At 47.6% G+C, this 27272-nt stretch overlaps 1 protein-coding gene across 1 annotated transcript in view; it reads left to right on the top strand.

Moving 5' to 3' along the window:
• The window catches only part of LOC139235632 (zinc finger protein 239-like), a 786713-nt gene that overhangs the window by 460614 nt on the left and 298827 nt on the right, over nucleotides 1–27272 (top strand). The gene's annotated exons all lie outside the window — the stretch shown is intronic.

Below are 27272 nucleotides of genomic sequence, written 5' to 3'. Positions count from 1 at the left end.
AGTCCCAGGATTAGAATCCCCATGTACAGTGCCAGGGTTAGAATCCCCATGTACAGTGCCAGGGTTAGCATCCCCATGTACAATGCCAGGGTTAGAATCCCCATATACAGTCCCATGGTTAGAATCCCCATGTACTCTTCCCCCAGGGTTAGAAAGCCCACATACACTCCCAGGGTTAGAATCCCCATGTACAGTCCCAGGGTTGGAATTGCAATGTACAGTCGCAGAGTTGGAATTCTGTGACTGTACATAGCGAAAAATTGAGGCCATGAATCTGAGTTGGGGGGAAAAAAAATCATAGAAGCATAATTCAATTTCTATACTAAACTATTTGAAATCAAATCAAATGAATTGTTGCAACTAACACGTTACTTTCATGCCAAATAGGAAACAAGTGATGTGTGGGGAGTGCAGGAGTGTTTGCACCCAGTTACACAGCATATCCCTGGCTCTCCACTCCAAATGCGCTTCTTGAGGTTCGCAGTCTCATTGACACATCCAACTGACTGGATGGACCTCGCCCTTTAAACCCCATTAGAAAAATATCAGCATTTGATGTTTAGTTTGCCAAACCTTTATAAAAAAAACTGGTTCGGCCTCAGCTGGAGAATTGTGTTTAAGTTTGGGCTCCAAAATTTCGGAATGATGCCAAGCTTTTGGAGAAGGTGCAGAAGGAACGGTGCCAGGGATGTGGGACTTCCGTGATGTGGAGAGCCTGGTGAAGTTTTCTCCAGAGAGTAGGAAAGGGTAAAAGGAGATTTGACGGAGATGTACAAAATTAAGAATGATTTACCAGAAAGAGTAAATATGGAAATTCTTTCCAGTGGCGTTAGGGAAGGTAACCAGCTGAGCCAGACTTCGGATGATTGGCAAAATAACGAGAGGTGAGATGTGGGATCATTTGTTACCCAGTGAATTGTTACGATCCAGAATGCACTGTCTGAAAGGGTGGTGGAAGCAGATTCAATAGTAACTTTTAAAAGGCAATTGGATAAATACTTGCCGGGAAAAATATGCTGAGCTATGGGTAAAGAGCAGAGCAGTGAGACTCATTGAACAGCTCCACCAAAGAGCCGGCACAGACACGATGGGCCGCATGGCCTTCTGTGCTGTACCACTCCCTGACAATGGCGAATGATTGTACCCAGAGTGCTCCGCCCGGGTGAATATGCCCTATCTCCATCAGCAGGGAGGCAACGCGTGGGAAGGGCTGGTTCCCAGAGAGCACCTCCCTGTGCGGAGAGGCTCCCGGGGACTGACCGGAATAAACACGGCCCCGGGCAGCACCGAGTGCGGCCCTCAGGCACCACCGAGTGTGGCTCTCAGGCCCCGGGCACCACCGAGTGTGGCTCTCAGGCCCCGGGCACCACCGAGTGTGGCTCTCAGGCCCCGGGCACCACCGAGTGTGGCTCTCAGGCCCCGGGCACCACCGAGTGTGGCTCTCAGGCCCCGGGCAGCACCGAATGCGGCCCTCAGGCCCCAGGCAACACCGAGTATGGCTCTCAGGCCCCGGGCACCACCGAATGCGGCTCTCAGGCCCCGAACAGCACCGAGTGCAGCCCCCCACCCCGCCCCAGGCAGCACTGAGTGTGGCCCCCCCGCCCTGCCCGGGCAGCACCGAGTGCAGCCCCCGCCCCGGGCAACACCGAGTGCGGCCCCCCCCTGCCCCGAGTCAGAGAGTCGGGCCCAGCACAAGCAAATCCCGGGGGCAGCGCCTCCCCCAAACCATGAAAACAACTGGTTCCATTTATACAGCAGGCCCAGCAATTCCCAGCCGCTCTGTAGCAGGGTGGGTGCTGGATGCGGAAGTCGCTCCCTGGCCTCCTGTACAGTATTAGGCAGTCCCTTGAATCGAGGATGACCCACTTGCACACCAAAAAGGGATGAGTTCCCAGATGTTTCAATATGAGACCTGATATTCCAGGTCCCGAACTACATATTGAAGCGTAGAAGATGCTTGTGCTTGGATTCTTTTAAAGTGTGTATCCATTGTACACCAGCCGTCACACGGGCTGGACAGAGCGAGGTCTTGGTCCAGTGGCAAGGGTTAAACAAGACGACTGGAGACCAAGCTCTGCTGCACAGACTTGGTGCACATACTCCGACTGCCCATAGATCACAGTGTGGTCTGGCCCATGCTGTCGCTGGGCCCTTGCCTCTTCTGGGCCCCGAATTCGTGCCTCTCGTGGGCCACAATCTCTCCACCCCAAACTCTCGCCTCTCCTGGCCACAATCTTTCCGCACTGAACTCTTGCCTCCCGTGGGCCCAATCTCTCCGCCCCAAACTCTCTCCTCTCGTGGGCCCAATCTCTCCATCCCGAACTCTCGCCTCTCCTTGGCCCCAATCTCTCAGCCCCGAACTCTCGCCTCTCCTTGGCCCCAATCTCTCAGCCCTGAACTCGAGCCTCTTGTGGGCCCCAAGCTCTCAGCCTGGAACTCTCGCCTCTCATGGGCCCCAATCTCTCCACCCCGAACTATCGCTTCTCCTTGGCCGCAATCTCTCCGCTCCGAACTCTCGCCTCTTGTGGGCCCCAATCTCTCAGCCCCGATCTCTCGCCGCTACTCCACCCGGACCTCACCACTCCTCTGCTGCTTGCCGCATCGCCTGCTGTACCTGGGCCGTTCCGATGGTCCTGCCCATGCTCCAATCGCTGACCTGGATTCCAGTACAAAGCAAAATCTAGACTCTCAGATTTCCAAATCTGGGGCAATTTAGAGTAGATCGCCTCTCAACTATGCTGCAAATGTTAGAACGATGCTTTGGATACCTGGCCTCCTGTGTGGGTCTGTTTGTTGCATCAATTTGAGCTGGAGTAGAGATGGAGGAGAAGCTGCTGTGTTTCGCCCCCAGTTATTCTGGGCCCAGTGAGACCAACAATTCCCCATGTGGGGCTGTCAATCGAGGTGGGTTCCCTTCCCTGAAGGACATTAATGAACCAGTTGGGTTTTACTACAAACTGGCAGCTTTCATGGTTACTATTTCTAGTGCTGGCCCCACAAATGACCAAGTTCATTCAGCTCAATTTCTCAACATGCATTTGTGTTTTTGTGGATTCTCTCTCACCCACCCTTTTTCCTGTCTGAAATTCACTTTACAGGGTATTAAAAGGGGAGGATTTGTCGACTGGAGGCTCAAACCAAACATCATATTAAGATCTGACGGAGTCACTCGATTCATCGGGAACAGAATATCATCAGCCTTTGACCATGGAAGGGAAAAGCACCATTCACAGCGGGGAGAAACGGTACACGTGCTCTGTGTGTGGTCAATGCTCAGCTTATCATCCAACCTGGAGAGACACAAGGGCAGTCACACTGGGGAGAAATTGTGTAAATGTGGAGACTGTGGGAAACGTTTCAACTGCCCGTCCCAGCTGGAAACACATCGGCGAGTTCACACCGGGAAGAGGCCGTTCACCTGCTCTGAGTGTGGGAAGGGATTCACTTGGTCATCCTATCTGTTGAGGCACCAGAGAGTTCACAAGTGACTGCAGGGGTTGGGATCTGCTGTTATTGCTGCTGTTAATCACATCCTAACTGAACCATGTTCATTCTGACAGTTTGGGTTTGTTTCCACTGATGTTAATAACTCCTGTAACTGGACTGGAGTTTAATATTTGGGATATAGACAAATAAATTCGTGTTGCTTTCAAAACATTGCTGCAGATTTTTGTCTTTCCCACCCTTGTGTTTAGCATCACCTGGCTGGAGCTCAGTGAGGACAATCTGGGGGGAGGATCGTATGGGGGGAGAACTTCAGCCTGGACACAGTCCTTCAGTGTCACACTGAGAGGGGCAAACGGCACTTTGGTCTTTCTCATCTCTCTTCACTGACAGAAAAGTCGCCGTACGGGTTAACCTTGATGTGTAAGGTGCAGATGATATCCACCCAAGGGTGTTTAAAGAGTTGGGATGGGTGCTCTGTCAGCCGCTTGCCCAGATCTCCAACAGCTTAGTAAAGTCATGGGTTGTTCCCTGAGATTGGAAGGTAGCACACGTAGTTCCCATTTTCCAAATTGGGCACAAGTCAGAGCTCGGGAACTGAAGGCCCATCAACGTGACCTCGATCACCGGGAAGGTGCTTGAAGGGATCCTGAGAGATGCTGTTTTCGATCATGGGGAAAGGGAAGGGGCCATTACAGATACTGAAAATGGATTCTGGTAAACAAGGTCACATCTTACAAACTAGCTTGAGTTTCTAAAGAAGTTGTTAGGTTGGTGGTTGGGGGAATCCGGTTGACATTGTCTACCTCAAGGTGTCAAACTCATTTTCTATGGTGGGCCTGATCCAATATCCTGGCACGAGGCATAGGCCACATTCAGCAAAAGCTATGAAAATAGCAATAAATGAAGATAAACTACATCGGAATTTATATTTAGATGTTATTTACTGCCTCTGCTCTCGATCCCTGGCACCTCTTAGCTTGAGCATTCATGAACTGACCCTGCTCAAACCATAACCAGAAGGATATCGGTGCATGGTTCTGCCTGTGACCACAAGGCTGTGTCACTGCCACACACAGATACCATTACCTTGTTTCACATCTCCATACAAACACCATCACTTCACACATCCTCGTTCTACACAATTGCAGCAGACGTGAGCAAGGACATGAGGCTTATTAAAAGACACATTTCATTACAGCAAAGGTTACACTGGGAGAAATGTTCAGTTATCTTCCATTGCAGGCACAATGCCAGACAAACCAGCAGCACACTGGCACCTGAACAGTGTCTCATCGGCCTACAGGCTTTTCTTAAATAGATTTGCTGCCTGGATATAAACTTCAACCAGCTTTGCAGGCGTGATGCTCTATTCACACATTGAAGGTGAGAGAGATGCTGTGGGGCACATGATAAGTCCAGTAGCTGAAAGTGATTAACAGACTGGGTTTTGTGTTTAGTGATCCCGGGCGTGTTACCAATACCAGCAAAGATGAAGCCCATGGAATAAAAGAGACAGTGGATACTGTCTCACTGTGAGCGAGTCAGAATAAGAAGCTTGAACAACAGCCGATGTTTCACAAAGGGAGACCTCACCATACCAAAGGACATTGGTGGTGTTTAATGGGCTGTTTGTGTCACTGAGCTACAGGAGGCTATTTGTGACAGAGGGAAAGTTGGTCACAGCAAACAAACAGTTTACCGGCATGTCCAAGGCCCACTCTGACCCCCACCTTCTCTCTCTCTCGCTATTGATGGACACTGCTGCAGTAATTGCTCCTCTGACCTTTCCTCTCTTGTCCCTCCTACACCCCTAATACACGGCCCGACACAACCTCCCTCCCCCTACATCCTCACTGTGCTGGAATCCACACCAGTCTCCCCATCTGCTCCTTGTTCTCTCCCTGGATCCTGAAACTACAGAACTCACTGATCTCTCCTGAAGTCTACAGGCTCTAAAACGGAAGCTTGGTGGCCCTCAGTCCCCACTCCTTGATTTACCTCCCCTTCTCCCCTCCTCTTTCCCCATTGGTTGCGTTCCACACTCTGGGCCTTGAGCCTTCCCCGGGGATTCTCAGTATGAACAGGGGGATGTGTGTTGAGACAGGATGTCCCAGCTCTCCACCTTTAAAGGTACATGGAGAGGACCAGCTGGGCTGGATGGCCCTGCTTTATGACATCACTGCAGTGCCTAGCAACCACCCACCCTGAGCCCTGCTCATTATGGGCTGGGTTGAGCTCAGTGCTGTTACAGAAAGGGAGACAGGAGCAGGATTCGAGCCGTATGAAGCCCAAGATTAATGCAGAGATGTACAGGATCAATTTATACCTTATTGAGTGAGAAATGTCAGTGTCCCGGACACTCCCTGTCCCTCAGTATCTGTGTCGGGGAGTGCCCGATGGGTTCACTCTGTATCTGACCCATGCTGTGCCCGACTGGAGAGTGTTTGATGCTGCATGAGCTGCTCAGTTCGATGAACTAAACATTTAACCCAAAGATGATCAGATAAACCCATCAGCTTCTGCCCTGGACACAGGTCCTGAAGGACAGGGACTGTCTCTATTAATTTGGCTGGTGTCCTTGATCAAATTTAAATGTCTCACATCTCTTTTTAAAAATTTGTTCATGGGATGCGGGCGTCACCTCTCATTCTTTTCAACGCTGGAGAATATAGGCCTAGTCTACTCAATCTCTCATCGGACAATCCCCCCATCCTCGGAATCAGTCTGGTGAATCATGATTGCACTCCCTCTACAGCAAGTTTATCTTTCCTTAGGTAAGGAGACCAAAACTGTACACAATACTCCTGGTGTGGTCTCACCAGGGCCCTGTATAATTGCAGTAAGACGTAAATACTCAAATCTTTCTGTAATAAAGGTCAATATACCATTTGCTTTCTTAATTGCTTGCTGCACCTGCATATTAACTTTTAGCGATTTGTGTACAAGAACACCCAGGTCCCTCTGATCACAATGTTTCCCAATCTCACCATTTAAAAAAATACTCTGCCTTTCTATTTTTTCTGTCAGTGTCTAACTTAACATTTCTTCACATTATATTCCATTTACCATGTTCTTGCCCACTCACTGAGCCTGTATATATCCCTTTATCTGCGAGGAGGATGCTATGAGGCTGCAGAGCGACTTGGATAGGTTAGGTGAGTGGGCAAATGCATGGCAGATGAAGTATGTGGATAAATGTGAGGTTATCCACTTTGGTGGTAAAAACAGAGAGACAGACTATTATCTGAATGGTGACAGATTAGAAAAAGGGGAGGTGCAACGAGACCTGGGTGGCATGATACCTGAGTCATTGAAGGTTGGCATGCAGGTACAGCAGGCGGTTAAGAAAGCAAATGGCATGTTGGCCTTCATAGCGAGGGGATTTAAGTACAGGGGCAGGGAGGTGTTGCTACAGTTGTATAGGGCCTTGGTGAGGCCACATCTGGAGTATTGTGTACAGTTTTGGCCTCCTAACCTGAGGAAGGACATTCTTGCTATTGAGGGAGTGCAGCGAAGGTTCACCAGACTGATTCCCGGAATGGCGGGACTGACCTATCAAGAAAGATTGGATCAACTGGGCTTGTATTCACTGGAGTTCAGAAGAATGAGAGGGGACCTCATAGAAACGTTTAAAATTCTGATGGGTTTAGACAGGTTAGATGCAGGAAGAACGTTCCCAATGTTGGGGAAGTCCAGAACCAGGGGTCACAGACTAAGGATAAGCGGTAAGCCACTTAGGACCGAGATGAGGAGAAACTTCTTCACCCAGAGAGTAGTGAACCTGTGGAATTCTCTACCACAGAAAGTTGTTGAGGCCAATTCACTAAATATATTCAAAAAGGAGTTTGATGAAGTCCTTACTACTAGGGGGATCAAGGGGTATGGCGAGAAAGCAGGAATGGGGTACTGAAGTTGCATATTCAGCCATGAACTCATTGAATGGTGGTGCAGGCTAGAAGAGCCGAATGAGCTACTCCTGCACCTATTTTCTGATGTTTCTATGTTTACATTCCCAACTAGCTTTGTATCCTCAGCAAACTTCGATATATTACATTTGGTCCCCTCATCCAAATTATTGATATAGATTGTGAATAGCTGGGGCCCAAGCACCGATCCTTGCAGCACCCCATCAGTTACAGCCTGCCAACCCAAAAATCACCCGTTTATTCCTACTCTCTGTTTTCTGTCCGTTAACCAATCCTTAATCCTTGCTTGTATATTACGCCCAATCCCATGAGCCCTAATTTTGTTTAATAATCTCTTGTGTGGCACCTCATCGAATGCCTTCTGTAAATCTAATTACACCACATCCAATGGTCCCCCCTTATCTATCCTGCTGGTTACAACCTCAAAAAACACTAACAGATTTGTCAAGTACAATTTCCCTTTCATAAATCCGTGTTGATTCTGCCCAATCCTGTTATTACTTACTATGTGCTTAGTAATAGATTTTAGCTTTTTCGCAAGTACTTATGTCAGGACTACCAGTAATGCACGGGTTAGATACATTGTGAATCTCACTCAATTCTGTCCCAAACACTACCAGGGTTGGTACAGAGTAAATCACAGTCTGCATTCTCGCAAACACTCCCAGGGCAGGTACAACACAGGTTCGATGCAGAGTAAAGCTCCGTCTACACCAGCCCATCAAACACTTCAAGGTCAGGTACAGCACAGGTTAGATATAGAGTACATCTCCTTCTACCCTGACCCAGCCATTCCATTGCAGATACAGCATTTGTTAGATATAAAGTAAATCTCCCTCTACACTGTTCTATCAACCACTCCCAGGGCAGGTGCTGCATTGGTTAGACACTAAGTAAAGCTCCCTCTACACTGTCCAAATAAACATTCCTAGAACAGCTACAGCACAATTTCGATCGAGTGTAATTCTCTTTCTAATCTCTCTTTACAATTGTGCACAGTTTTGGTCGCCTAATCTAAGGAAGCATATACTTGCCTTGCTTAGATACAGAGTAAAGCTTCCTCGAATCTGTACCACCAGACAGTCGAAGGGCAGGTACAACACAGGTTAAATATGGAGTATATCTCCTGCTACCCTGTCCCAATATTCCAGAGTAGATCCTGCATTGGTTAGATACAGAATAAAACTTCCTCTACACTGTTGCATCAAATGACAGGGCAGGTACAGCACGGCGTATATACAGAGTAAAGCTCACTTTACAACGCCGCAACAAACACTCCCAGGGCAGGTACAGCACAGGTTAGATACAGTGTACATCTCCCTCTACCCTGCCCTAACCATTCCAAGGCAGGAACAGCACGAGTTAGATACAGATTAAATCTCCCTATATACTATTGCACAGGACATTCCCAGGGCAGCTACTGCATTGGTTAGATATTAAGTAAAGCTCCCTCTGCACTGTCCAAATAAACATTCCAAGGGCAGGTACAGCATAATTTAGATTGAGTGTAATTCTCTCTCTAATCTCTCACTACAATTGTACAGGGCCTTGATGAGACCACACCTGGAGTACTTTGCACAGTTTTCGTCTCCTTATCTAAGGAAGGATATACTTGCCTTGCTGAGATACAGAGTAAAGCTCCCTAAACACTATCCCACCAGATATTCCAAGGGCAGGTACAACACAGGTTAGATATGGAGTAGATCTCCCCTACCCTATCCCAACCATTCCAGGGCAACTACAGCATGGGAAAGATACAGAATAAAGCTCCCTCTACACTGTAGCATCAAACATTCCCAGGGCAAGTACAGCATGGGATAGATACAGAATAAAGCTCCCTCTACACTGTCCCATCAAATACTCCCAGGGCAAGTACAGCACGGGTTTGATACAAAGTAAAGCTCAATCCACAATGCCTCATCAAACAATCCCAGGGCAGGTACAGCACAGGTTAGATACAGAGTACAACTCCCTCTACACTGTCCAATCAAACACGCCCAGGGCAGGTACTGCATTGGTTGGATACTAAGTAAAGCTCCCTCTATACTTTCCAAATAAACACTCCGAGGGCAGGTACAGTACAATTTAGATACAAGGTAATCCTCTCTCAAAGCTCGCTCTACAATTGTACAGGGACTTGGTGAGACCACACCTGGAGTATTGTGCACAGTTTTGCTCTCCTAATCTAAGGAAGAATATACTCACCTTGCTTAGATACAGAGTAAAGCTCCCTGAACACTGTCCCACCAGACATACATAAGAACATAAGAATTAGGAACAGGAGTAGGCCATCTAGCCCCTCGAGCCTGCTCTGCCATTCAACAAGATCATGGCTGATCTGGCCGTGGACTCAGCTCCACTTACCCGCCCGCTCCCCGTAACCCTTAATTCCATTATTGGTTAAAAATCTATCTATCTATGATTTGAATACATTCAATGAGCTAGCCTCAACTGCTTCCTGGGGGAGAGAATTCCACAGATTCACAACCTTCTGGGAGAAGAAATTCCTTCTCAACTCAGTTTTAAATTGACTCCCCCGTATTTTGAGGCTGTGCCCCCAGACATTCCATGGGCAGGTACAACAAAGATTAAATATGGAGTATATCTGCCGCTACACTGTCCCAAGAATTCCAGAGTAGATACTGCATTGATGAGATACAGAGTAAAGCTCCCTCTACACTGTCCCATCAAACACTGCCCGGGCCGGTACAGCATCGTCAGACCCGGAGTATATCCTCCACAAACACTCCATGGCAGGATCAGAACGGGATAAATACAGAGTAATTTCTCCCTCTACACTGACCTGACAAATAATCCCAGGGCAGGTACAGCTCGGGTTAGATACCGAATAAAGCTCCCTCTGCACTGTCCCATTAAACACTCCCAGGGCAAGTACAACATGGGTTAGACACAGACTAAAGCTCCCTCTATGCTGACACATCAAACACTCACAGGGCAGGTACAAAAGAGGGTAGTTACCGAGTAAAGTTCCCTCTACTCTGCTGCATCAAACACTAATGTGAAGTACAGCACGGTTTAAACACGGAGTAAATCTCTCTCTACACAGTCCCAGGGCAGGTACAGTACGGGTTTATATACAGAGTAAAGCTTCTTCTGCAGTGTCCTAAAAAATCCCAGGGCATGTACAGCAAGGGTTCGTCACAATTTAAAGCTCCCTGAAGGCTGACTCATTAAACACTCCCAGGGCAGGACAGCACAGGTTAAATACACAGTAAGGATCCCTCTGCACTGTCCCACCAGACATTCCCAGCGCATGCACAGCACAGGTTAGATGTAGAGTAAAGCACCCTCAGCATTGTCCACGGCAGGAACAGAACGGGATAAATAGAGAGTAATTTCTCCGTCTTTACTGTCCCAACAATCCTTGGGAAGGTACAGGACGGGTTACCTAAAGATTAAATCTCTCTCCAACCTGTCCCATCAAACACTGCAGAACATTTGCAGCACAGGTGAGATACAGAGTAAAATTCCCCGAGACTGTCCCGTCAAATGTTACTGAATGGGGAGCAGGCTCGGGGGGTCCGAGTGGCCCATTCCTGCTACTCTTTCTCATGGTCTTATGTACCCAGCATGCCCCGCGATGGAGAAAGTGCCGCACCCAAACTACAGCAGCTCAGTGCGCAGGCGCAGGCCCTGGCTGTGTTTGGAACATGCGCTCGGCTTGTAATGGCGGAGAAGACATGTTTTGGACAAGCTCCTCAGAAGTGTCCTTTTCAACGGGAGGGAGCGGAGTAACGGAACAGCGGAGAGCCGGGGAGGCTTCACAAACAACCCGTGCCCGCCGCAAGCCCGGAATATTGGCGGTTGCAGCTTCGGGGCTTTCTCCCGGTCACAGGCCTAGGCTAACGGCGGCCATCTTGGTCCAGGAAGGCAGGTCAGCGTTCGGTCATCCTGATGCAGTGAGCAGCACAGCGCATGCGCGGCCATCTTGATACAGGAACAAAGTGAATGATGTCAGTGTCTGGAACTGAACCCAGCCAGAGTCAGCACCTTCAGGGGAGGGGAACCAGTGAGTGTAGAACTGAACCCACCCAGAGTCAGTACCTTCAGGGGAGGGGAACCAGTGAGTGTAGAATTGAACCCACCCAGAGTCAGTACCTTCAGGGGAGGGGAACCAGTGAGTGTAGAACTGAACCCACCCAGAGTCAGTACCTTCAGGGGAGGGGAACCAGTGAGTGTAGAACTGAACCCACCCAGAGTCAGCACCTTCAGAGGAGGGGAACCAGTGAGTGTAGAACTGAACCCAGCCAGAGTCAGCACCTTCAGGGGAGGGGAACCAGTGAGTGTAGAACTGAACCCACCCAGAGTCAGCACCTTCAGGGGAGGGGAACCAGTGAGTGTAGAACTGAACCCAGCCAGAGTCAGTACCTTAAGGGGAGGGGAACCATTGACTGATTGGTGCCGCGCCCCTCCCCCCTGCCCCGCCACTGATTGGTGTGGAGCAGCATGCGCTGGTTGGGTTGGTGCCTTGCCATTGGCTGCGGGCTGAGTGCAGCGGGCGGTTTGTTGGCGGGCTCTGCTCGCGGCTTTTGAGCTTGCTGGGCCGGCTGAGGCGGGGCGGTGTTGTGCACAGGCGCGGGGCCAGCCTATTGTAGGAGATTGGCCGCAGACAGACGAACGGACAATGTTTTGCCGCTGCCGCGGAGGATGGATGGGCAACACGTGCAGCCTCCCTGCAGACTCACATACTCACGGACACGCGCGGGCGGGGAGATTTGGACGCCAAGTCGGCCGGTGGCGGTTGCGGGGTACCTTCAGGGGGAGTGGGCCTTGGTTACTGTCGGGGGTTGTGGGGAGTTTGGCCGAGGTCCGGCCACATCAGGGAGCGACAGAGGCGGGGCTTCCTGGACGTCACAATGCTTTCCATTGTCCCGCTGCAGGGCAGAGAGCATGCACGGTGGCCATCTTGCTGCAGAGAGCAGGTGCAGGATGGGGACCAGTGACATGAATACATGAGAACATCGGAAATAGGAGATGAGTCAGCCCTTTGGCTCATTGAGCCTGCCGCCATTCAATAAGATGATGGCTGCAGCATCTGGGGTGGTTCTCCTTGGAGCAGTGAAGGTGCAGGGCAGGTTTAACAGAGGTGCTCACAATCAGGAAGGCTTTAGATTGAGTCAGGGAACAGAGTGTTTCTGCTCACACAATTAGAGAATGGTTAAAGCACGGAAGGCCATTCGGCCCATCGAACCCTTGCCGGGTCCCAGCTAATCCCACTGCCCTGCCCTTTTCCCCCAGTCCTGCAAATGTTTTCTTTCAGATACTTATCCAATTCCCTTTAGAAAGCTGTGTTTGAGTCTGCCTCCACCACCCTTTCAGGCCGTGCTTTCCGGATCCTAACCACTCGCTGCGCAAAATAGATTTTTCTTATGTCGCCTTTGGTTTTTCTGCCAATCACCTTAAATCCGTCTCCTCTGGTTCTCGACCCGTCCACCAATGGGAACAGTGTCTCTCTATCTACTTTGTCCGGACCCCTCATGATTCTGAACACCTCGATCAATTCTCCTCTCAACCTTCTCTGCTCCAAGGAGAACAACCCCAGCTTCTCCAGTCAATCCACGGAACTGAAGTCCCTCATCTCGTGAATCATTCTTGTCAATCTTTTCTGCACCCTCTCTAAGGCCTTCACATCCTCATGTGCACTGCCCAGAATCGGACACAATACTCCAGTTGAGGCCGAACCAGTGTTTTACAAAGGTTCATCATAACCTCCTTGCTTTTGTACTCTGTGATACTCAGGATCCTGTAAGTTTTTTTAACTGCTTTCTCAACCTGTCCTGTCACCTTCAGCGATTTGTGCACATATACTCGCAGGTCTCACTGTTCATGCATCCCCTTTAGGATTGTACCCTTTAGTTTATATTGTCTCTCCTCATTCATTTAATCCTGCTTCTCTCATTTTATTTCTTCCTCCGAGCTCCTCAACTTAATGTTGGCGAGTGGTGATTGATTGCCCTGGGAACCAACAGGAAGAGAGGTCAGAGGCCGGAGGTATTCTGCAAACAATCGTGGTGCTTGAGGGATGGATCCTGAGTCGGCCTATCAGGTGAGTATGTGTGAACCATTGTTAAACTATTCATCTTTTAAAAGTTAAATCGAGATTTCTTTTGTCAACAAAACAGTTCAACATTTGTCAGTATTTTGTTTTCCTGGAGTTCCTATTATGAGTTTCAGACACTTCAGTGCCAAGTGGACCAGGTGTTTAAAGGTAATTCATTTCCCCTTTTTCATGTCGCTGTTAGTTAAAGGGACAGAGATTGATTTCCCCACATTATGCATTCGTAATAGTTAAAGTAACATCCTTCCAGTTGGTAGTGAGTTAAATTCGGTGCTGGGTGATATGGCTGGTGGCATCAGCCATTAAAATATGCATCCTCTTGTTCAAATCTCTCCAGGGTCTCACCGTTCCCCATCTCTGTAACCTCCTCCAGCCCACCAACCCTCTTAATAGTTTGTTTTCTTTGGAACAGAGGAGGCTGAGGCGAAACCTTAATGAGGTGTATAAAATTATGAAGGGCCGAGATAGAGTGGATAGGAAGGACCTATTTCCCTTCGCAGAGGGGTCAGCAACCAGCAGAATCTTTTAGCCAGTACGTAGCAAGCCCAACAAGAGAAGGGGAAGTTCTGGACTTAGTATAAGGGACTGAAGCTGGGCAGGTGGAAGGGGTATCAGAGGGACAGCATTTTTGCGCTCATCATCATAATTCAGTTAGATTTAGGGTAGTTATGGAAAAGAACAAAGGTAGATCAGGAATAAAAGTTCTCAATTGGGGAAAAGCCAATTTTACTAAGCTGAGATGTGGTTTAGCAAAGTGGACTGGAAACAGCTACTGGAAATTCCACAGATTTACAACCCTTTGAGAGAAGACATTCCTCCTCATCTCAGTTTTAAATGGGTGGCCCCTTATTCTAAGATTATGCCCTCCAGTTCGAGTCTCCCCCATCAGTGGAAACATCCTCTCTGCCTCCACGTTGTCAGGCCCACTCATAACCTTATACGTTTCGATAAGATCACCTCTCATTCTTCTGAATTCCAATGAGTAGAGGCCCAAACTACTCAACCTTTCCTCATAAGTCATTCCCCTCATCCCCGAAACCTTCTCTGACCTGCTTCCAAAGCAAGTATATCCTTTCATAAACATGGATCAGGAAGGCCAAGATTCCATTCGCCTTCCTGATCACTTGCTGTACCTGCATACTATCCTTTTGTGTTTCATGCACAAGTACCCCCAGGTCCCGCTGTACTGCAGCACTTTGCAATCTTTTTCCATTTAAATAATAACTTGTTCTTGGATTTTTTTCTGCCAAAGTGCATGACCTCACACTTTCTAATATTATACTCTATCTGCCAATTTTTTTCCCATTCACTTAGCCTGTCTATGTCCTTTTGCAGATTTTATGTGTCCTCACACATTGCTTTTCCTCCCATCTTTGTATCGTCAGCAAACTTGGCAACGTTACACTCAGTCCCTTCTACCAAGTCCTTTAATATAGAATGTAAATAGTTGGGGTCCCAGCACTGATCCCTGCAGCACCCCACTAGTTACCAACCAGAGAATGAACCATTTATCCAACTCTCTGTTTTCTGTTAGTTAGCCAATCCTCTATTCTTGCTGATATATTGCCCCCAACCCCGTGAACTTTTATCTTGTGCAGTAACCTTTTACGTGGCACCTTGTCAAATGCTTTCTGGAAGTCCAAATACACCACACTCACCGGTTCCCCTTTATCCATCCTGTTTGTTACATCCTCAAAGAATTCCAGCAAATTTGTCAAACATGCCTTCCCTTCATAAACCCATGCTGACTCTGCCTGACCGAATTTTGCTTTTCCAAATATCCTGCTACTGCTTCTTTAATAATGGCCACTCAACATTTTCCCAACCACAGATGTTCGGCTAACTGGTCTCGCGTTTCCTGCTTTTTGTCTGCCTCCTTTTTTAAATAAGGGGCATTACATTTGCAGTTTTCAAATTGCTGGGACCTCCCCAGAATCCAGGGAGTTTTGGTAAATTACAACCAATGCATCCACTATCCCTGCTCCTACTTCTCAAGACCCTTGGATGCCAGCCATCAGGTCCAGGGGATTTATCCGCCTTTAGTCCCATTATCTTACTGAGTAGCACCTTCTTAGTGATTGTGTTAAGTTCCTCCCCCCTGTAGCCCCTTGACTATCCACTGTTGGGATATTGTTAGTGTCCTCTACTGTAAAGACTGAGAGAAAATATTTGTTCAGAGTTTCTGCCATCTCCATGTTCCCCATTACTAATTCCCTGATCTCATCCTCTAAGGGACCAACATTTACTTTAGCCACTCTTTTCCTTTTTATAGAAACTCTTGCTATCTGTTTTTATATTTTGTGCTAATTTACTTTCATAGTTTTTCTTCCATTTCTTAATCATTTTTTTTCGTCATTCTTTGCTGGCTTTTAAAAGCTTCCCAATCTTCTGTCCTCCCACTAGTTTTAGCCACTTTGTATGCCCTTGTTTTTAATTGGATACCGTCCTTTATTTCTTTAGTTAGCCACGGCTGGCTAGCTTTTCTTTTACACCCTTTCCTCCTCCCTGGAATATATTTTTCTTGAGAGTTGTGCAATATCTCCTTAAATGTACACCACTGTTCATCAACTGTCCTACACTTTAATCTATTTTCCCAGTCCACTTTACCCAACTCTGCCCTCATACGTACATAGTCTCCTTTATTTAAGGTTAGTACGCTGGTTAGAGATCCAACTTTCTCACCCACCAACTGAATTTCAAATTCAGATCATGCTATGATCACTCATTCCAAGGGATCCTTTACAAGGAGATTGTTTATTAATCTTGTCTCATTGCACAGAACCAGATCTAAGATAGCCTGTCCCCTGGTTGGTTCCGTTACATACTGCTGAAGGAACCCATCCCTTATGCACTCTATGAAGTCCTTCTCAAGGCTACCCTGACCAATTTGATTTGTACAAACAATATGGAGATTAAAATCACCCATGATTATTGCTGTTCCCTTTTTATAAGCCCCCACTATTTTCTGGTTTATGCGCTGACCAACAGAGTAGCTATTGTTACGGGGCCTATAGACTACACCCACCTGTGACTTTTTCCGCTTATTGTTCCTTATCTCCACCCAAACCGTTTCAACATCCTGATCATTTGAGCCAATATCGTTTCTTACTATTGCAGTGATTCCATCCTTTATCAATAGAGCTACCACACCTCCTTTTCCTTTCTGTCTGTCCTTCCGGATTGTCCAGTACCCCTGAATATTTAATTCCCAGACCTGGTCACCTTGCAACCACGTCTCTGTAATGGCTATCGGATCATACCCATTTGTATCTATTTGTGCCGTCAACTCATCTATTTTGTTACAAATGCTACGTGCATTTAGACAAAGTGCCTTTAAGTTTGTTTTTTTTAAATTTTTTTCCTGCTTGTTTCCTCTCTCCTTCAAACTCACTTTCTTTATTTTTGCTTTCTAATTCTAGCTTTTCTCCCCTCCCTACTGAATCTATTTTCAGGTTTCCACCCCCCTGCCAAGCTAGTTTAAACTCTCCCCAACAGCACTAGCAAACCACCCCGCGAGGATATTGGTCCCGGCTCTGTTGAGGTGCAACCCGTCTGGTTTGTACCGGTCCCACCTCCCCCAGAAGTGGTCCCAGTGCCTCAGGAAATTAACGCCATCCCGCCTGCACCATCTCTCCAGCCAGGTATTCATCTGCTCTATCAAACAAGCTCGTGACATCGGGAGGAATCCAGAGATTACTAGCTATGAGGTCCTGCTTTTTAATCTCTCTCCAAACTCCCTAAACTCTGCCTGCTGGAGAGGGGAGGGAGGGGAAACCAGTGAGTGTGGAATTGAACACAGCCAGAGTCTGCACCTTCAGGGGAGGGGAACCTGTGAGTGTGAGTATATTCAGAGCAGAGATAGAAAGCTGCTGGACACTAAAGGAATCGAGGATATGGGGATAGTGCGGGAAAGTGGAGCTGAAGTACAAGATCATCCTGGATCTTATTGAATGGTGCAGCAGGCACGAGGGGCCGTATGGCCTACTCCTGCTCCTGTTTCTTATGTTCTTAACGGTTGTGGAAATCTGGAACTCTGTTCCCCATAAAACGGAGGCTGGGGCACAATTGAAAATTCCAAAACTGTGATTGCTAGATTCTTCTTGGGCAAGGGTTTTAAGAGTGATGGAACCAAGGCAGGTAGACGGAGTTAAGATACTGATCAGTCACGATCTAATTGAATGGTGGAACTGTGACTCAGTCACACTGGGTGGTGCCTGTGAGAGATTCGGTAAACCATCACCAACAGTTCTTGACTTCAGGATTTACAAGAACAAAATACACTCGGCACAGGGTTTTGGCTCAACCTTAAACTTGTATGTTTATTGAACTTGCGTTATTCCCCAGTACACAACCTCCCTGTGATTCCGACCGGAATAACACCGAACCCATAATACAAACCCCCTCCACAAGGTTACCTGAAACCTAATGGGAAATATCACAGTGTAACACCCTTCCGCGATTTGACTGCGATTATAAAACAACCCGGACAAATTCCCCGACGGTTTGACTGAAACTTATAATCACCCACACAGCTGGTGGTTGTGGTGTGGATTGTAGGCCGGGACCAGGTGACCACCCTGCATCCTCCTTCACTGCACTGCCCTCGCTCTGAAGTGGTCCTCTTTTTATGGGGCTTCATAATCACAGCATCGAACATATTTCCTGCTGTTCCCCTGTCGACTCTTCCGATGGTTAATAACCTCTTGATCATCAGTGTATTCCACTTCCTGGCCCAGACACGGGCACGATCAGCTCTCCTGCTGTGTTGTACAATGCAAACCTTCCTTGGGAACAGATCTGGCTCCACAGTTGAGGAATGTGTGAATGTCCCTCTTCCTTCTTGACAGGTACTAGGGACTATTAAAGGTATGCATGGCTGGCGTCTGGTGCAATTGCCTGTGTTGATTAGATTGATGGCAGGTATCCTGTATCATTGTCTCTGAGGATGTCCTTCCTGTCTCTCAATGAGTCATCGTTTTGCTGCAATGTTTGAATGAACCCCTTACTGTATAGCCCACCCTCTGGGTGTTTGTACTGAGGTTTGTTTTTTATTAACCCGTCCCACCGTCCGTGGGTTTTATATTCCATTCGACAGTCCATTTTACAGTTGGGGTGAGGGAGGGTGGGGAACAGATCCTACATGCCTTTATCCACTGAGCCATTGGGAGGAGGGTCCGGTGGCCTTGCTGGAAAATGCACGTGTGAGGCCTCAGGTGACGACAGTGGAAAAGCCAGTCGACACTCATGTCGAGGTTCACACATGGAGTTTGGGCACATGGGTCACATATTAGAGAGAAACTGCTGAGTGTGCAACTGAACCCAGCCAGATTCAGCACCTTCAGGGGAGGGGAACCAGTGAGTGTGGAACTGAACCCAGCCAGAGTCAGTACCTTCAGGGAAGGAGAGAGAGGGGAAACAGTGAGTGTAGAACTGTATCCAGCCAGAGTCAGTACGTTCGGGGGAGGGGAACCAGTGAGTAGAACTGAACCCAGCCAGAGTCAGCACCTTCAGGGGAGGAGAGGGAGGGGAACCAGTGAGTGTGGAACTGAACCCAGAATAGGATATTAAGGGAATCGAGGGATATGGGGATAGTGCAGGAAAGTGGAGTTGTGGTAGAAAATCAGCCGTAATCTTATTGAATGGCAGAGCAGGCTCGAGTGGTCGAATGACCTACTCCTGCTCCTAGTTCTTATGTATGTTCTTGTGTTCAGTCACGACTGGATGTAGCAGGACTGCAGAGCTTTGATCTGATTCATTGATTGTGGGATTGATTAGCCCTGTTTATACCATGCTGCTCCCGCTGCTTAGTATACATGTTGCAGTTTCCCCAGGCTGGTACCTCATTTCTCGGTACGCCTGGTGCTGCTCCTGGCATGCTCTTCTGCACTCCTAATTGAACCAGACTGATGGTAATGTTAGAGTGAGGGATATGCCAGACCATGAGGTTACAGATTGTGGTGGAATACAATGCTGCTGCTGCTGATGGCCCACAGCACCCTAAGGATGCCCCGTTTTCAGCTGCTAGATCTGTTCTGCATCTATCCCGTTTAGCACGGTGATGATGCCACACAACACATTTGAGAGTGTCTTCGGTATGACTCTGTGTCGGTGTTCACTGCTACCAATGCTGTTATAGACAGATGCAGCTCCATGTGGGACAGGCTAGATGTACCCGATGGTCTTTACCTGTCTGTCATTGTTCGTATCTGCGACAGGTCGATTGGTGAGGACCAGGTCAAGTAGGTTTTTTCCTCGTGTTGGTTCCCTCACCATCTGCTGCAGGCCTAGTCTGGCAGATATGTCTTTCAGGACTCGACCAGCTCAGTCAGTAGTGGTATTACCGAGTCACTCTTGGTGATGGACATTGAAGTTCCCTACCCAGAGTACATTCTGTGCCCTTGCTACCCTCAGTGCTTCTTCCAAGCATAAACCAGTGTGAGTAATAGAATAGATTAGATTATAATGTGAGATGTTTATACCTATAATGGTGAAACTATACGAACTAACAGCAGGCAGGGTAGTTTAGGGATAATGAGAAAATTACTGAAGAAAAGTAAGTGCTGGGAACCAGGGAAAGTGTCCTTGTAAATCACAGATTAGAGAAGTTCCAGCTGTCTTTTCCTCACTTCCTGCCCAAACCCAGCAGAGAAGACAAAGAAGAGTCCGGTGCCAGAGGTGGATCAGTGCAGGGTATAAAAGTGAGGGGAGACTGATGTAAGGGGGCAGTGGGGACTGGAGATACCGGAGATTAAGCTCAGGGCGCCCGAGGTTCCATCCAGCGGGCTGACCTGGTGTCAGTTACTGTGGACACGCGGGACTTGCATCTTTACTCTGATTGGTGGATCAGTATAAGATACGGTGGATGACGGAGAAACTGCTCATCTTATATTTCTTATTAAGGTATTAAAGTTGCAGACACTGGACTCTGGAACTTGCGAATTAATAAGACAAGGGATTAGCTCGACTTTTACATCCCCAAATCTCTCTACCCCTCCACTCCTTTTAAAATGTTACCATTTAATGTACATTTCCTCCATTTTTCTTCCAAAATGTTTTGCATCAGATTTCTCTGCACTAAATTTCATCTGCCATCCATCCAGCCCATTTACAAACCTGTGCATTCAGACTGAGCTCACTTACAGTCCTCTTCACAGAGCCCCACGCTCCCCATTTTTGGCATCATCTGGAGATTTTGATCACACTACAGGTCTGGTCACTGATTTTTAAAATTATTTATTTATTATTATTTATTGTCCCTCTGGCCCCAATCTCGATAGCATGACAAAATAAAATTCAGTTCCCCCAATTTGGACTTTGAATTATTGGAACAAATTCTGAGGGACAGGATAAATCTTCATTCAGAAAGAGCCGGATTAATCAGGGACATTCAGTACGGATTTGTTAATTGAAGGTCGTGTCTGACTAACCTGATTGCATTTGTTGAGGAGGTCACACGGAAGGTCGATGAAGGTGTTGTGTTTGACGTTGTGTATATGGATTTTAACAAGGCTTTTGATAAGATCCCACATGGCAGACTGGTCATGAAAGTTATAGTCCATGGGATACAAGGCAAAGTGGCAACTTGGATCCAAAATTGGCTGAGGTAGGAAGCAAAGGTTAATGGTCAATGTGTGTTTTTGTGACTGGAAGGATGTTTCTGGTATACATCAATGATTTAGACTTGAATGTAAGGGGTATGACTACGAAGTTTGCAGATGATATGAAAATTGTCCGTGTGGTTGATAATGAAGAAGAAAGCTGTCGACTGCAGGAAGGTATCAATGGACCTGTCGGGTGGGCAGAGCAGTGGCAAATGGAATTCAATCCGCAGAAGTGTGAGGTAATGCATTTGGTGAGGGCTAACAAGGAAAGGGAATACACAATAGATGGTAGGACACTGAGAAGTGTAGAGGAACAGGGGGACCTTGGAGTGCTTGTCCACAGATCCCTGAAGGTAGCAGGACAGGTCGATAAAGTGGTTAAGAAGGCATACGGGATACTAGACTTTATTAGCCGAGGCATAGAATACAAGAGCTTGAACTGTATAAAACACCAGTTAGGCCACAGCTAGAATACTGCGTGCGATTCTGGTCATCACATTACAGAAAAGAGAGGGTATAGAAGGGATTTACCAGGGTGATGCCTGCACTGGAGAATTTTAGGTATGAAGAAAGATTGGATCGGCTGGGGTTGTTTTGTTTGGAAGAGAGGAGGCTGAGGGGAGACCTTATTGAGGTTTATAAAATTATGAGGGGCCGAGATGGAGTGGATAGGAGGGACCTATTCCCCTTAGCAGAGGTGTCAATAACTAGGGGCGTAGATTTAATGTAATTGGTAGAAACGTAGAAATTTACAGTGCAGAACGCCATTTCGGCCCATCGTGTCCACGCCGACCGATAAAGAGCCGCACGGCCCTCGGTCAGCAGCCCTTAAGGTTACATATAAACCTGTGAGCAATGAACAATGGCGGAAAGGTAAAGAGCACCCGGGCCAACCAGTCCGCCTCACACAACTGCGACAGCCCTTGCACTGAAACATTCGACACTCCACCCCAACCGGACCCATGTGATCTCCTGGGAGAGGCAAAAACCAGATAAAAACCTAGGCCAATTGGGGAAAAAAAAATCTGGGAAAATTCCTCTCTGACCCATCCAGGCGATCGAAACAAGTCCAGGAGATCACCCTGGCCATATTCGATTCGCTGCAGTACTTACCATCGTATCTGCACCAGCCAACAGGAGGTTATCCAGTCTAATCCCAATTAACAGCTCCAGGTCCGTTTCAAGTCCGCTCCACTTCAAGTGCCCATCCAAGCACCTTTTAAATGTGGTGAGCGTTTCTGCATCCACCATCCTTCCAGGCAGTGAGTTCCAGACCCCCACAACCCTCTGCATGAAAAAGCTTCCCCTAAAATCCCCTCTGAGCCTTCCACCAACCACCTTAAAACTATGCCTCGTAATTGACCCCTCCACCAAGGGAAATGGACCCTTGCTATCTACTATATCCAGGCCTCTCAAAATGTTGTCACCTCAATGAGGTCTCCTCTCAGCCTCCACTGTTCCAATGAGAGCAAACCCAGCCTATCCAATCTGTTCTCACAGCTCAGATGCTGCATTCCAGGCAGCATCCTAGTAAATCTCTGCACCCTCTCTCGTGCAATCACATCCTTCCTATAATACAGCAACCAGAACTCCAGCTGTGGCCTAACCAGAGTATTATACAATTGAAGCATAACCTCCGTGCTCTTGTATTCTGTGCTTCGGCCAATAAAGGCAAGCATTCTGTCTGCCTTCTTAACCACCTTATCCACCCGGCCTGCTACTTTCAGGGATCTGTGGACAAACACTCCAAGGTCCGTTTGATCATCTACCGCTTAATGTGTATCATCATCATCATCATCATCATAGGCAGTCCCTCGGGATCGGGGAAGACTTGCTTCCACTCTTAGCCTGAGTTCTTAGGTGACTGTACAGTCGAATACAAGACCCACAGTTTCTGTCACAGGTGGGACAGATAGTCGTTGAGAGAAAGGGTGGGCAGGGAGCCTGGTTTGCCGCACGCTCCTTCCGCTGCCTGCGCTTGATTTCTGCATGCATCGGCGACGATACTCGAGGAGCTCAGGCCCCTCCCGAATGCACTTCCTCCACTGAGGGCGGTCTATGGCCAAGGACTCCCAGGTGTCAGTGGGCATGTCGCACTTTATCAGAGAGCCTTTGAGGGTGTCCTTGTAACGTTTCCTCTGCCTGCCTTTGGCTCGTTTGCTGTGGACGAGTTCAGAGTGGAGCGCTTGCTTTGGGAGTCTCGTGTCTGCCATGCGAACTATGTGGCCTGCCCAGCGGAGCTGATCAAGTGTGGTTAGTGCTTCAATGTTGGGGATGTTGGCCTGGACGAGAACGCTAATGTTTGTGTGTTTGTCCTCCCAGGGGATTTGCAGGATCTTGCAGAGACATCACTGGTGGTATTTCTCCAGCGACTTGAGGTGTCTACTGTACATGGTCCACGTCTCTGCGGCATACAGGAGGGCGGGTATTACTCTGGCCCTGCAGACCATGAGGTTGGTGATAGTTTTGAGGGATTGATCTTCAAACAATAATGTGTATACCCTTTCCTTATTAGCCCTCCCAAAGTGCATTACCTCACATTTCTCCGAATTAAATTCCATTTGCCACTGCTCTGCCCACCTGACCAGTAGATTGATATCCTCCTGCAGTCCATGACTTTCCTCTTCATTATCAACCGCACAGCCAATTTTAGTGTCATCTGCAAATGTCTTAATCTTGCTCCCTAGATTCAAATCTAGATCATTGATATATACCACAAAAAGCAAGGGACCCATGACTGAGCACTGCAGAACCCCACTGGAAACATCCTTCCAGTCACAAAAACATCCATCAATTTGCTTCCTACCTCAAAGACAATTTTGGATCCAACTTGCCACTTTGCTCTGGATCCCATGGGCTTTAAGCTTCGTGACCGGTCTACCATGTGGGACCTTATCAAAAGCCTTGCTAAAGGCCATATACACTACATTGTATGCACTACCCTCATCGACCCTCTTGGATGAATATTTTGAGGAGGTAATCAGGATAGTCAAACACAATCTTCCCTTAACAAATCTGTGCTGACTGTCCCTAATTAATCCTTGCCTTTCCAAATGTAGATTTATCCTCTCTCACAGGATTTTTTCCAGTAATTTCCCACCACTGAGGTTAGGCTGACAGGCCTGTAATTACTCGGCCTATTCCTTTCTCCCTCCTTAAACAAGGGTACCACATTAGCAGTCCTCTGGTACCATGCCCAAATCCAAATAGGACTGGAAAATGATGGTCAAGGGATCTGCTATTTCCTCTTTTACTTCGCCTGGGATGCATTTCATCTGGGCCTGGGGACTTAGCTACTTCCAAAGCTGCTAAACCCCTTAATACTCCTCTCTCACTGTTTATTTCATCCAGAATTGCACACTCCTCCTCGATAACAGTATCTGCATTGCCCCTTTCCTTTGTGAAAACAGACGGAAAATATTCATTAAGAATCATAACAACATCTTCTGCCTCCACACAAAGATTACCCTCATGGTCTCTAATAGGCCCTACCCTTTCTTTAGTTTCCTCTTACTCTTAATACATTTATAGAACTTCTTTGGGCTTTCCTTAATTTTACTAACCAAGTATTTTTCATGCTCTCTGTTAACATTCCTTATATCCTTTTTAATTTTACCTCTTAACTTTCTATATTCCTCCAAAGATTCTACAGTATTTAGCCGTTGGTGTATGACATAAGCTTCCCGTTTTTTCTTTATCCTCCCCTGTAAGTCCTTAGACATCCAGCGGGTTCTACAATTGTTATTCCATCCTTTTTGTTTAAAGTCACACGTTTGGCCTGAGCCTTCCAGACCTCCTCCTTGAATGCCTCCCACTGTTCCGACACTGATTTACCTACAAGTAGCAGTTTCCAGTCCACTGTGACCAAATCACTCCTCAACTGAGCAAAGTTAGCTTTCCCCAATTTGAAACATTTATTCGAGGCCTATCCTTGTCCTTATCCATAACTAACTTGAATCTGACTGAATTATGGTCACTGGCACCCAAGTGCTCTCCCACTAATACCCCTTCAACCTGCCCAGCTTCATACCCCAAAACGAAATCCAAAACCGCCCCCTCTCGTGTTAGGCTTGTTACATACTGACTAAAAAAGTTCTCTTGAATGCAGTTTAAGAATTCCACACCCTCTATATCCTTCACACTAAATTTGTCCCAATCAATATTAGGAGAGTTAAAATCCCCTACTATTACTGCCCTATGGTTTTTGGACAACACAGCAATTTGCCGACATATTTGTTCCTCTATGTCCCTCCCACTGTTTGGGGGTCTATAATACACGGCCAGCAGTGTGATCGCCCCTTTTTTATTTTTAAATTCGACCCATATGGCCTCATTTGATGATCTCTCTAAAATATCCCTCCTCACCGCTGTAATAGTTTCTTTAATCAATACTGTGACACCCTTTTTACCCCCCTCTCTGTCTTGTCTAAAAATCCTGGAACCAGGAATATTGATCTGCCAAACCTGTCCCTCTTTCAGCCATGTCTCTGTAATGGCTATAATGTCATACTCCCAAGTATCTACCTGTGCTCTTAGCTCATCTGCCTTACTCGCTTTACTCCTTGCATTAAAGTATATGCCATTTCGCACAGGAAGACCTCCTTGATTACTACTTATTAACCTTTGTTTCCTCTGTTTTACAGATTCGCTTTCTAAATTCATGCTATCCAATTTCTGCTTCACTTCCTTCCCTATTGAATGTGTGTTCAGGTTCCCATCCCCCTGCCAAACTAGTTTAAACTCTCCCCAACAGCACGAGCAAAGCTCCCCGCGAGGATATTGGTCCCGGCACTGTTGAGGTGCAACCCGTCCAGTTTGTACAAGTCCCATCTCCCCCAGAAATGGTCCCAATCCCTCAAGAATTTAAAGCCCTCCCTCCTACACCAACTCTCCAGCCACGCGTTCATTCTCTCTGTCCTTCTATTCTTGTACTCATTAGCACGTGGCACTGGTAGTAATCCGGGGATTACTACCTTTGAGGTCCTACTCTTTAATTTTCTTCCTAGCTCCCTAAATTCTGCCTGTAGAACCTCATCCCTCTTTCTACCTATGGTGCTGGTCCTGATGTGGACCATGGCCTCTAGCTGTTTACCCTCTTTCCCTCCCCCAGAATTCCCTGCGTCTGCTCTGTCACATCCCTGACCCTGGCACCACGGAGGCACCATACCATTCTGGAGTCACGTCTGCGGCCGCAGAAACGCCTCTCTGCTCCCCTAACTATAGAATCCCCAATCACTACAGCTCTTTTATTCTTCGTCCTTCTCCCCTGTGCAGCTGAGCCACCCGTGGTGCCTTGGAATTGGCTCGAGCTGCACTCCCCAGAGGCACCGATGCTCAGAAGTGAATATCGGTTTGAAAGTGAGATGGACTCACGGGGGGACTCCTGCACTACCTGCCTAGCGTTCTTACTCTGTCTTGTGGTCACCCACTTCCCCTCTGCCTGCACGCTTTTAAGCTGTGGGGTGACCACCTCCTGAAAGGTACTATCCACGGAGCTCTCAGCCTCGCGGATGCACTGTATTGACTCCAGCCGCCGCTCAAGCTTCGAAACGTGGAGCTCGAGTAGTTGAAGCTGGAGACTCTCCTGCACAGTCACCGACACCAATCCCCTACTGTCTGATATAAACCCACCCCACAGTCACTGACATCAATCCCCTCCTGTCTGATATAAACCAACCCCACAGTCACTGACACCAATCTCCTCCTGTCTGATATAAACCCAAGCCACAGTCACTGACACCAATCCCCTCCTGTCTGATATAAACCCACCCCACAGGCACTGACACCAAGCCCCTCCTACAAAAGAACATAACATAAGAATTACGAACAGGAGTAGGCCCTCGAGCCTGTTCCGCCATTCAACAAGATCATGGCTGATCTGGCCGTGGACTCAGCTCCACTTACCCGCCCGCTCCCCATGACCCTTAATTACCTTATTGGTTAAAAATCTATCTATCTGTGATTTGAATACATTCAATGAGCTAGCCTCAACTGCTTCCTTGGGCAGAGAATTCCACAGATTCACAACCCTCTGAGAGAAGAAATTCCTTCTCAATTCGGTTTTAAATTGGCTCCCACGTATTTTGAGGCTGTGCCCCCTAGTTCTAGTCTCCCCGACCAGTGGAAACAACCTCTCTGCTTCTATCTTGTCTATCCCTTTCATTATTTAAATGTTTCTATAAGATCACCCCTCATCCTTCTGAACTCCAACGAGTAAAG

This window comes from Pristiophorus japonicus, chromosome 23 (genome assembly GCF_044704955.1).
Source record: "Pristiophorus japonicus isolate sPriJap1 chromosome 23, sPriJap1.hap1, whole genome shotgun sequence".
Classification (NCBI taxonomy): domain Eukaryota; kingdom Metazoa; phylum Chordata; class Chondrichthyes; family Pristiophoridae; genus Pristiophorus; species Pristiophorus japonicus.
Note: the sequence above shows the minus strand (reverse complement) of the source record. Positions and strands in the feature narration are given on the sequence as shown.